Source organism: Bubalus bubalis, chromosome 6, assembly GCF_019923935.1.
Source record: "Bubalus bubalis isolate 160015118507 breed Murrah chromosome 6, NDDB_SH_1, whole genome shotgun sequence".
In the NCBI taxonomy this organism is placed as follows: Eukaryota; Metazoa; Chordata; class Mammalia; order Artiodactyla; family Bovidae; genus Bubalus; species Bubalus bubalis.
Genome location: NC_059162.1, coordinates 36,859,459 through 36,869,331, shown reverse-complemented (window position 1 = coordinate 36,869,331; position 9,873 = coordinate 36,859,459).

The following is a 9,873-nucleotide window of genomic DNA, read 5'->3' as shown; positions in this document are numbered from 1 at the left end:
CATGTGTCCCCCATGCTGAACCCCCCTCCCACCTCCCTCCCCATCCCATCTCTCAGGATCATCCTAGTGTACCAGCCCTGAGTGCCCTGTCTAATGCATCAAACTTGGACTGGCAATCTATTTCACATATGAAATATACATGATTCAATGCTATTCTCTCAAATCATCCCACCCTCAACTTCTCCCATGGAATCCAAAAGTCTATTCTTTACCTCTGTGTCTCTTTTACTGTTTCACATATAGGATCATCATTATCATCTTTCTAAAAGCATATATATGCCTTAGTATGCTGTATTGGTGTTTTTCTTTCTGACTTACTTCACTCTGTATAATAAGCTCCAGTTTCATCCACCTCCTTAGAACTGATTCAAATGCATTCTTTTTTAATAGCTGAGTAATATTTCATTGTGTATATGTACCACAGCTTTCTTATCGATTTATCTGCTGATGGACATCTAGGTTGCTTCCATGTCCTAGCTATTGTAAACAGTGCTGCTATGAACACTGAGGTACACATGCCTCTTTCAATTCTGGTTTCCTTGGTGTGTATGCCCAGTAGTGGGATTGCTGGGTCGTTTGGCAGTTCTATTTCCAGTTTTTTAAGGAATCTCCACACTGTTCTCCATAATGGCTGTACTAGTTTACATTCCCACCAACAGTGTAAGAGGGTTGCCTTTCGTTTGCACCCTCTCCAGCATTTACTGTTTGTAGACTTTTTTTTTTTTCCGGGTAATTTATTTATTTTTTTTTAATTTTATTTTATTTTTAAACTTTACATAATTGTATTAGTTTTGCCAAATATCAAAATGAATCCGCCACAGGTATACATGGGTTTAGGATGGGGAACACATGTATACTGTTTGTAGACTTTTTGATAACAGCCATTCTGACGGGTGTGACATGGTACATCATTGTGGTTTGATTTGCATTTCTCTGATAATGAGTGATGTTGAGCATCTTTTCATATGTTTGTTAGCCACCTATATGTCTTCTTTGGAGAAATGTCTGTTTAGTTCTTTGGCCCATTTTTTTATTGGGTCACTTATTTTTCTGGAATTGAGCTGCATGAGCTGCTTGTATATTTTTGAGATTAATTCTTTGTCAGTTGCTTCATTTTCTATTATTTTCTCCAGTTCTGAAGGATGTCTTTTCACCTTGCTTATAGTTTATAGTTTCGTTCATTGTGCAAAAGCTTTTAAGTTTAATTAGGTCTCTCTCTCTCTCTCTCTTTTTTTTTTTTTTTTTTTGCTTTTATTTCCATTACTCTGGGAGGTGGGTTATAGAGGATCCTGCTGTGATTTATGTCAGTGTCTTGTCTATGTTTTCCTCTAGGAGTTTTATAGTTTCTGGTCTTACATGTGGGTCTTTAATACATTTTGAGTTTATTTTTGTGTATGGTGTTAGAAAGTGATCTAGTTTCATTCTTTTACAATGGTTAACCAGTTTTCCCAGCACCACTTGCTAAAGAGATTGTATTTTATCCATTGTATATTTTTGCCTCCTTTGTCAAAGATAAGGTGTCCATAGGTGTGTGGATTTATCTCTGGGCTTTCTATTTTGTTCCATTGATCTACATTTCTGTCTTTGTGCCAGTACCATACTGTCTTGATGACTGTAGCTTTGTAGTATAGTCTGAAGTCAGGCAGGTTGATTTCTCCAGTTCCATTCTTCTGTCTCAAGATCACTTTGGCTATTCAAGGTTTTTTGTATTTCCATACAAACTGTGAAATTATTTGTTCTAGTTCTCCAAAAAATACTGTTGGTAGCTTGATAGGGATTGCATTGAATCTACTGATTGCTTTGGGTAGTATACTCATTTTCACTATATTGATTCTTCTGATCCATGAACTTGGTATATTTCTCCATTTGTGTCATCTTTGATTTCTTTCATCAGTGTTTTATAGTTTTCTATCTATAGGTCTTTTGTTTCTTTAGGTAGATTTATTCCTAAGTATTTTATTCTTTTCATTGCAATGGTGAATGGAATTGTTTCCTTAATTTTTCTTTCTGTTTTCTTATTGTTAGTGTATAGGAATGCAAGGAATTTCTGTATGTTAATTTTATACCCTGCAATTTTACTATATTCATTGACTAGCTCTAGTAATTTTCTGGTGGTGTCTTTAGGGTTTCCTATGTACACAATCATGTCATCTGCAAACAGTGAGAGTTTTACTTCTTTTCCAATCTGGATTACTTTTATTCCTTTTTCTTCTCTGATTGCTATGACTAAAACTTCCAAAACTATGTTGAACAGTAATGGTGAGAGTAGGCACCCTTGTCTTGTTCCTGACTTTAGGGGAAATGCTTTCAATTTTTCACCATCGAGGATAATGTTTGCTGTAGGTTTATCATATATGGCTTTTATTATGTTGAGGTTATGTTCCTTCTATTCCTGCTTTCTGGAGGGTTTTTATCATAAATAGATGTTGAATTTTGTCAAAGGCTTTCTCTGCATCTATTGAGATTATCATATGGTTTTTATCTTTCAACGTGTTAATGTGGAGTATCACATTTGATTTGCAAATATTGAAGAATCCTTGCATTCCTGGGATAAAGCCCACTTGGTCATGATGTATGATCTTTTAATATGTTGCTGGATTCTGTTTGCTAGAATTTTGTTAAGGATTTTTCCATCTATGTTCATCAGTGATATTGGCCTGTAGTTTTCTTTTTTTGCGGCATCTTTGTCTGGTTTTGGTATTAGTGTGATGGTGGCTTCATATAATGAGTTTGGAAGTTTACCTTCCTCTGCAAATTTCTGGAAGAGTTTGAGTAGAATAGGTGTTAGCTCTTCTATAAATTTTTGGTAGAATTCACCTGTGAAGCCATCTGGTCCTGGACTTTTGTTTGTTGAAAAATTTTTTATTACAGTTTCTATTTTGTGCATGTGATGGGTCCATCACATCAAGATCTTCTATTTCTTCCTGGTTCAGTTTTGGAAGGTTATACTTTTCTAAGAATTCGTCCCATTTCTTCCAAGTTGTCCATTTATTGTCAAATAGATGCTTATAGTAGTCTCTTATTATTTCTTTGTATTTCTGTGTTGTCTATTGTGATTTCTCCATTTTCATTTCTGATTTTGCTGATTTGATTCTTCTCCCTTTTTTTCTTGATAAGTCTGGCTAATGGTTTGTCTATTTTATTTATCTTCTCAAGATTCATCTTTTAGCTTTGTTGATTTTTGCTATTGTCTCCTTTGTTCCTTTTTCATTTATTTCTGCCCTAATTTTTATGATTTTTTTCCTTCTACTAACCCTGGGGTTTTTAATTTCTTCTTTTTCTAGTTGCTAAGTGTATAGTTAGGTTATTTATTTGATTTTTCTCTTATTTCTTGAGGTAAATTTGTATTGCTATGAACCTTCCCCTTAGCGCTGCTTTTACTGAATCCCATAGGTTTTGGGTTGTCGTGTTTCCATTTTCATTTGTTACGATCCATGTTTTGATTTCTTCTGTGATTTGTTGGTTATTCAGAAGCATGTTGTTTAGCTTCCATATGTTTGTATTTTTAATAGTTTTTTTTATTTTTTTCCTGTAGTTGATGTTTAATCTTAATGGCATGGTGATCAGAAAAGATGCTTGAAATGATTGACTTTTTTTAATTTACCAAGGCTGGATTTATGGCCCAGGATGTGATCTATCCTGGAGAAGGTTCCGTGTGCCTTTGAGAAAAAGATGAAATGCATTGTTTTGGGATGAAATGTCCTACAGATATAAACCAAGTCTAACTGGTCCATTGCATCATTTAAAGTTTGTGTTTCCTTGCTAATTTTCTGTCTGGTTGATCTATCCATAGGTGTGAGTGGGGTATTAAAGTCTCCCACTATTATTGTGTTACTGTTAATTTCCCCTTTCATATTTGTTAACATTTGCCTTACATATTGTGGTGCTCCTATGTTGGGTGCATATATATTTATAATTGTTGTATCTTCTTTTTGGGTTGATCCTTTGATCATTATGTAGTGTCCTTCTTTTCACGGCTTTTATTTCAAGGTCTATTTTATCTGACATGAGCATTGTTACTCCTGCTTTCTTTTGTTCTCCATTTACTTGAAATATCTTTTTCCAGCCTTCACTTTCAGTCTGTATATGTCCCTTGTTTTTAGGTGGGTCTCTTGTAGACAACATATATAGGGGTCTTGTTTTTGTATCCATTCAGCCAGACTTTTTCTTTTGGTTGAGGCATTCAACCCATTTACAATTAATGTAAGTATTGATAAGTATGATCCCATTACCATTTACTTTGTTGTTTTGGGTTTGAGTTTGTAAACATTCTCTGTGTTTCCTATCTAGAGAAGATCGTCTAGCATTTGTTGAAGAGCTGGTTTGGTGGCGCTGAATTCTGTCAGCTTTTGCTTGTTTGTAAAGCTTTGATTTCTCCTTCATATTTGAATGAGATTCTTGTGGGTACAGTAATCTGGGTTGTAGGTTTTTCTATTTCATCACTTTTAGTATGTCCTGCCATTGCCTTCTGGCCTGAAGAAATCAGCTGTTATCTTTATGGGAATCCCCTTGTATGTTATTTGTTGCTTTTCTCTTGCAGATTTTAATATTTGCTCTTTGTGTTTGATCTTCATTAATTTGATTAATATGTGTCTTGGGGTGTTCTGCCTTGGGTTTATCCTGTTTAGGACTCTCTGGGTTTCTTGGACTTGGATGGCTATTTCCTTCCCCATTTTAAACTATTATCTCCTTAAGTATTTTCTCATGCCTTTTCTTTTTGTCTTCTTCTGGGACTCCTATGATTCGAATGTTGGGGCAGTTAACATTGTCCCAGAGATCTCTGAGGTTGTCCTCATTTCTTTTCATTCTTTTTTCTTTTTTCCTTTATGCTTTATTTATTTCCATCATTCTATCTTCCACCTCACTTATCCTATCTTCTGCCTCAGTTATTCTACTGTTGGTTCCCTCCAGAGTGCTTTTGACCTCAGTTATTGCATTATTCATTATTGATTGACTCTTCTTTGTTTCTTCTAGGTCCTTGTTAAACATTTCTTGCATCTTTTCAATCCTTGTCTCTAGTCTATTTATCTGTAACTCCATTTTGTTTTCAAGATTTTGGATCATCTTTACTATCATTATTCTGAATTCTTTTTCAGGTAAACTCCATATCTCCTCCTCTTTTATTTGGTTTGGTGGGCATTTATCATGCTCTTTTACCTGCTGAATATTTCTCTGCCTTTTCATTTTGTTTAGATTGCTGTGTTTGGTGTTCCCTTTCTGTAGGTTGGAAGTTTGTGGTTCCTCTTTGTTGTGGAGGTTGCTCCCTGTGGGTGGGGTTGGATGAGTGGCTTGTCAAGGTTTCCTGGTTTGGAAAGCTTGTGTCTGTGTTCTGTTGGGTGGAGCTGGATCTCTTCTCTCTGGAGTGCAATGAAGTGTGCAATAGTGAGTTTTGGGGTGTCTGTGGGTTTGGTGTGACTTTGGGCAGCCTGTATTTTAATGCTCAGGTCTGTGTTCTTGTGTTGCTGGAGAATTAGTGTGGTTTGTCTTGCTCTGGAACTTGTTGGCTCTTGGGTGGAGCTTGGTTTCAGTGTAGGTATCAAGGCTTTTGGATGAGCTTTTGTTGATTAATGTTCCTAGAGTCAGGAGTTTTCTGATGTTCTCATTTTGGATTTAAGCCTCCTGCCTCTGGCTTTCAGTCTTTTTCTTTCAGTAGCCTCAAGACTTCTCCATCCATACAGCACAAATGATAAAACATCTAGGTTGATGGTGAAATGATTATCCACAATGAGGGACACTCAGGGAGTTTCACAGAGATACATGGAGAAGAGAAGAAGGAGGAGGGAGATAGAGGTGACCAGGAGGAGAAGAGAAGGAATCAAAAGGAGGGGGAGGGCAATCTAGCCAGTAATCAATTCCCTATGTGCTCTCCACAATCTGGAACATCCAGAGAGGTTCACAGAGTTATATAGAGAAGAGAAGAGGGAGGAGGGAGATAGAGGTGACTAGGAGGAGAAGAGGGGGAATCAATAAGGGAGAGACAAATCTAGCCAGTAATCAGTTCCCTAAATGTTCTCCACTGGAGAAGGCAATGGCACCCCACTCCAGTACTCTTGCCTGGAAAATCCCATGGACAGAGGAGCCTGGTGGGCTACAGTCCATGGGGTCGCTAAGAGTCAGACATGACTGAGCCGCTTCACTTTCACTTCTCACTTTCATGCATTGGAGAAGGAAATGGCAACCCACTCCAGTGTTCTTGCCTGGAGAATCCCAGGGAATGGGGAGCCTGGTGGGCTCTGCCATCTCTGGGGTCGCAGAGTCGGACACGACTGAAGCGATTTAGCAGCAGCAAATGTTCTCCACAGCCCAGAACACCCAGAGAGAATCACAGAGTTAAGTAGAGAGGAGAAGGGGGAGGGGGGAGATGGAGGTGACCTGGGGGAGAAAACGGAGACTCAAAAGGGGAGAGAGAAATCAAATCAGTAATTGTACCCCTAAGTAAAAATGGGTACTAAAGATTAGATTCTTAAAGATACAAAGTGGATAACAAATACCACAAAGCAAAGATTAAAAATCTAGTGTAGAGGTTAAACTCTCAAAACTACAGTATTAAAAATACAAATCAAAATCAATCACAAAAATTATAAAATGTATGTATATGAAATTTGCTTTAAAAATATTGTCATTTTTTTTCCAAGATAATAGTAGGTTATAAAAGTGAAAATTAAAGGTGTAATAAAGAACTTAAAATTAAAAAAATTTTTTTAATTAAAATGATAATAGTAAAAATTTATCTAAAAATTTCTCTGGAGCTGTTGAGGGCAATGTGGGATCAGTTCAGTTTCAGATAGTTCCTTGTTCCAGCTTATACTTCTTCTCAAGGTCTAAAGGCCCCTTCTAATGCTTCAGTTCAGTTCAGTCACTCAGTCGTGTCCGACTCTTTGTGACCCCATTAATCGCAGCACGCCAGGCCTCCCTGTCCATCACCAACTCCCGGAGTTCACTGAGACTCACGTCCATCGAGTCCGTGATGCCATCCAGCCACCTCATCCTCTGTCGTCCTCTTCTCCTCCTACCCCCAGTCCCTCACAGCATCAGGGTCTTTTCCAATGAGTCAACTCTTCACATGAGGTGGCCAAAGTATTGGAGTTTCAGCTTCAGCATCAGTCCTTCCAATGAACACCCAGGACTGATCTCTTGTAGGATGGACAGATTGGAGCTCCTTGCAGTCCAAGGGACTCTCAAGAATCTTCTTCAACACCACAGTTCAAAAGCATTAATTCTTCAGTGCTCAGCTTTCTTTGTAGTCCAACTCTCACATCCATACATGACCACTGGAAAAACCATAGCCTTGACTAGATGGACCTTTGTTGACAAAGCAATGTCTCTGCTTTGTAATATGCTGTCTAGGTTGATCATAACTTTCCTTCCAAGGAGTAAGCGTCTTTTAATTTCATAGCTGCAATCACCATCTGCAATGCTTAGTCAATGTTAACTACAGGGTTTTAATCTGTTGCACCTGCCACTTCCAGAACAGTACCCTCTTCCTTGTTTATTTTGGCTTCCTCTGTTTGCAAGTCTCTTTAGTGTCTAATTTCTGCCCTGACACAAGGGGGCGAAAGTGGTCACTTATTTAGGCTCACTTGTTCAGTTGTGTTGTGGGGAGGGAGGAACACTGCAAACAAATGTCACTGGCGTGTGTGGGAAGTGCTTGCAGTGTATGGACCACACTGGGGTTGCCCCAGCTCAGAGCGGCATGTGCTTTCCCACTCTACACTGCTCAGGCTCCAGATTGCTCTGTAGAGGTGGTGTCGAGAGTAGGCCCTGCATTTTGTGCACTTCCCAGGTCTAAGCTACTCAGGTTCCAGTTCTCAGGTACTTCACAAAGGTACAGACTTGGTTGGGTGTGGGTTTTGTGCCCTTCCCAGGTCTGAGCAGCTCAGGTGACCAGGTACTTGGCGAGTGCACTGTCCCAGGTGGACCATGCATTTTAATCACCTCCCTGGTCCCGGCCACTCAGTTTCCCAGGTGTGCTGCAAGAGCACCATCTCAGGTGTGTCATGCATTTCCTCTGCGAGCTGATCTCAGGCTACAACCCTCCTAGCAGATGTCAACCATCCAGGATCCCAGGAAGACTTGGTTAGCAACTGGGAACCTGCTCATAGTTTGGTGGAGGATGACATCTCTGGGGCCGAGATCGCCCCTTGCCTTCCAGCTCTGGCTGTCACCTGCCTGCCTCTCTGCCTCCATTGGGGGGAGGGGCCAGTCCACAGCTGGCTGGCTTTCCTTTGGCATTGGCTCAATCCTTTGTTCTGTGAGAGGGCCAGGCTGCACTTTAGCTTAGAGCTTTTCACGGGAAAGTTCTCTCTCTCTTTTTTTTTTTTCTCTCTCTCTGGCTATCCCATAGTTTGGGTTGCTCTCTCACGTTAGCTCCCTCAGATTGTTCTCAGGGCATTCAGGCCCAGTCCTTACCCTAAGTAATGCAGCCCGTACCTCCCTGTTCAGCCCCTGCTTGCTTGTGGCAGAAGTAAGCTTCTGGGCTACTTCTCTGCTGGGAATTACGGTTAGGCCTGTATTCTGTGGGTGTTTTTTTTTTTTTCCTCTCAGTTGTGTTGCCCTCTGAGATTTCTGAACTCCCCCACAGACCCGTCAGTGAGAGGGTTTTCTGCTCTTTGGAAACATCTCCTCCTTCATGACCCTCCCCTCCCCCTCCCCGCCCCCCCCACCCCAGAATGGGTCTCCATCGCTAGCTCTTGTCTCTCTTTTTGTCTTTTATATTTTGTCCTACCTCCTTTCAAAGAGAATGGGCTGCCTTTCTGGGTGCCTGGTGTCTTCCACCAGTGTTCAGTTCTTCTGTGGAAGTTGCTCAGCATCCAAATGATCTTTTGATGAATTTGTGGGGGAGAAAGTGGTCTCCCCATCCTATTCCTCTGCCATCTTAGGACCATCCCCTAAATTTTCATTTTATTTAACTTTTTATTTCTCTGTGAATTTAGATGAAACAGTTATCTGTTGTGGTATTAAGGGATATTTTTATGTGGGAGCATCAGTGGACATGAACTTGGGTAAACTTTGAGAGCTAGTGAGGGGCGGGGAAGCCTGGCATGCTACAGCCCATGAGATCACAAAAACTCATACATGACCATGCAACTGAACAATACCACCAATCCCTATGTTGACTGTGTGTGCCCAGTGTCTAATGTGAGGGCTGTATTTGATGTGGATGCCAGCAACATTTTTCCTCAGGGTGGGCTGGCCACTACCTCCTTGATAGGGAGTGTGGCTAGCATTGAAGGAGCTAGTCTACACAAGATGTAAGTGAGAGTTCCTCTCTGTTTAGTGGGAGTCCCTGCCCTGTGAGGGTTTGGAATCTGCTCCCCAGTTGCTGGAGTGGATACCATGAAGATTGGGTTCAAGCTGGTTCTGTTCTCTTTAAGTGTGTGTTTTTCCTTCTCCCCACACTGGCACCTTTGCCTGAAAAAGGGAAGTGTTGAAGCAAGTGGGGCTTGTGTCCTTACATAGGTTCAATTTGTTGCCTATGTGGCTATGCTCAGACATAGCTCAAGATCGCCTTCTTTCCACTGTTATTGTCCTTCCAAACCTAGTGCAAAATTGTGGCATGGGGTCGATGGGGATGAAGCATTTGCTTGGCTGGGACTGGGGGTTGCAGTCTGCTGGTCACATGAGTTCAAGTGGCTGTACTGTCATTATAAGTCTGAGTTGTTTCTGTGGCTTTTTTTTAGTAAGCACCAACGTTGGCCACCTCCACTTCTCCTGGACCACATTGCAGGCCGCCAGGTCATTAGATCCAGTGTCAAACTGTGGTGTAAAGCGAATGGGGCCAGGGTGTTTGCTCAGCTCAGATTGGGGGTACAGTGAGGCAGCAGTCACTAGAGCGGACTTCTCTCTGCCCTGTCTGATGGCAAGCCAGCACCC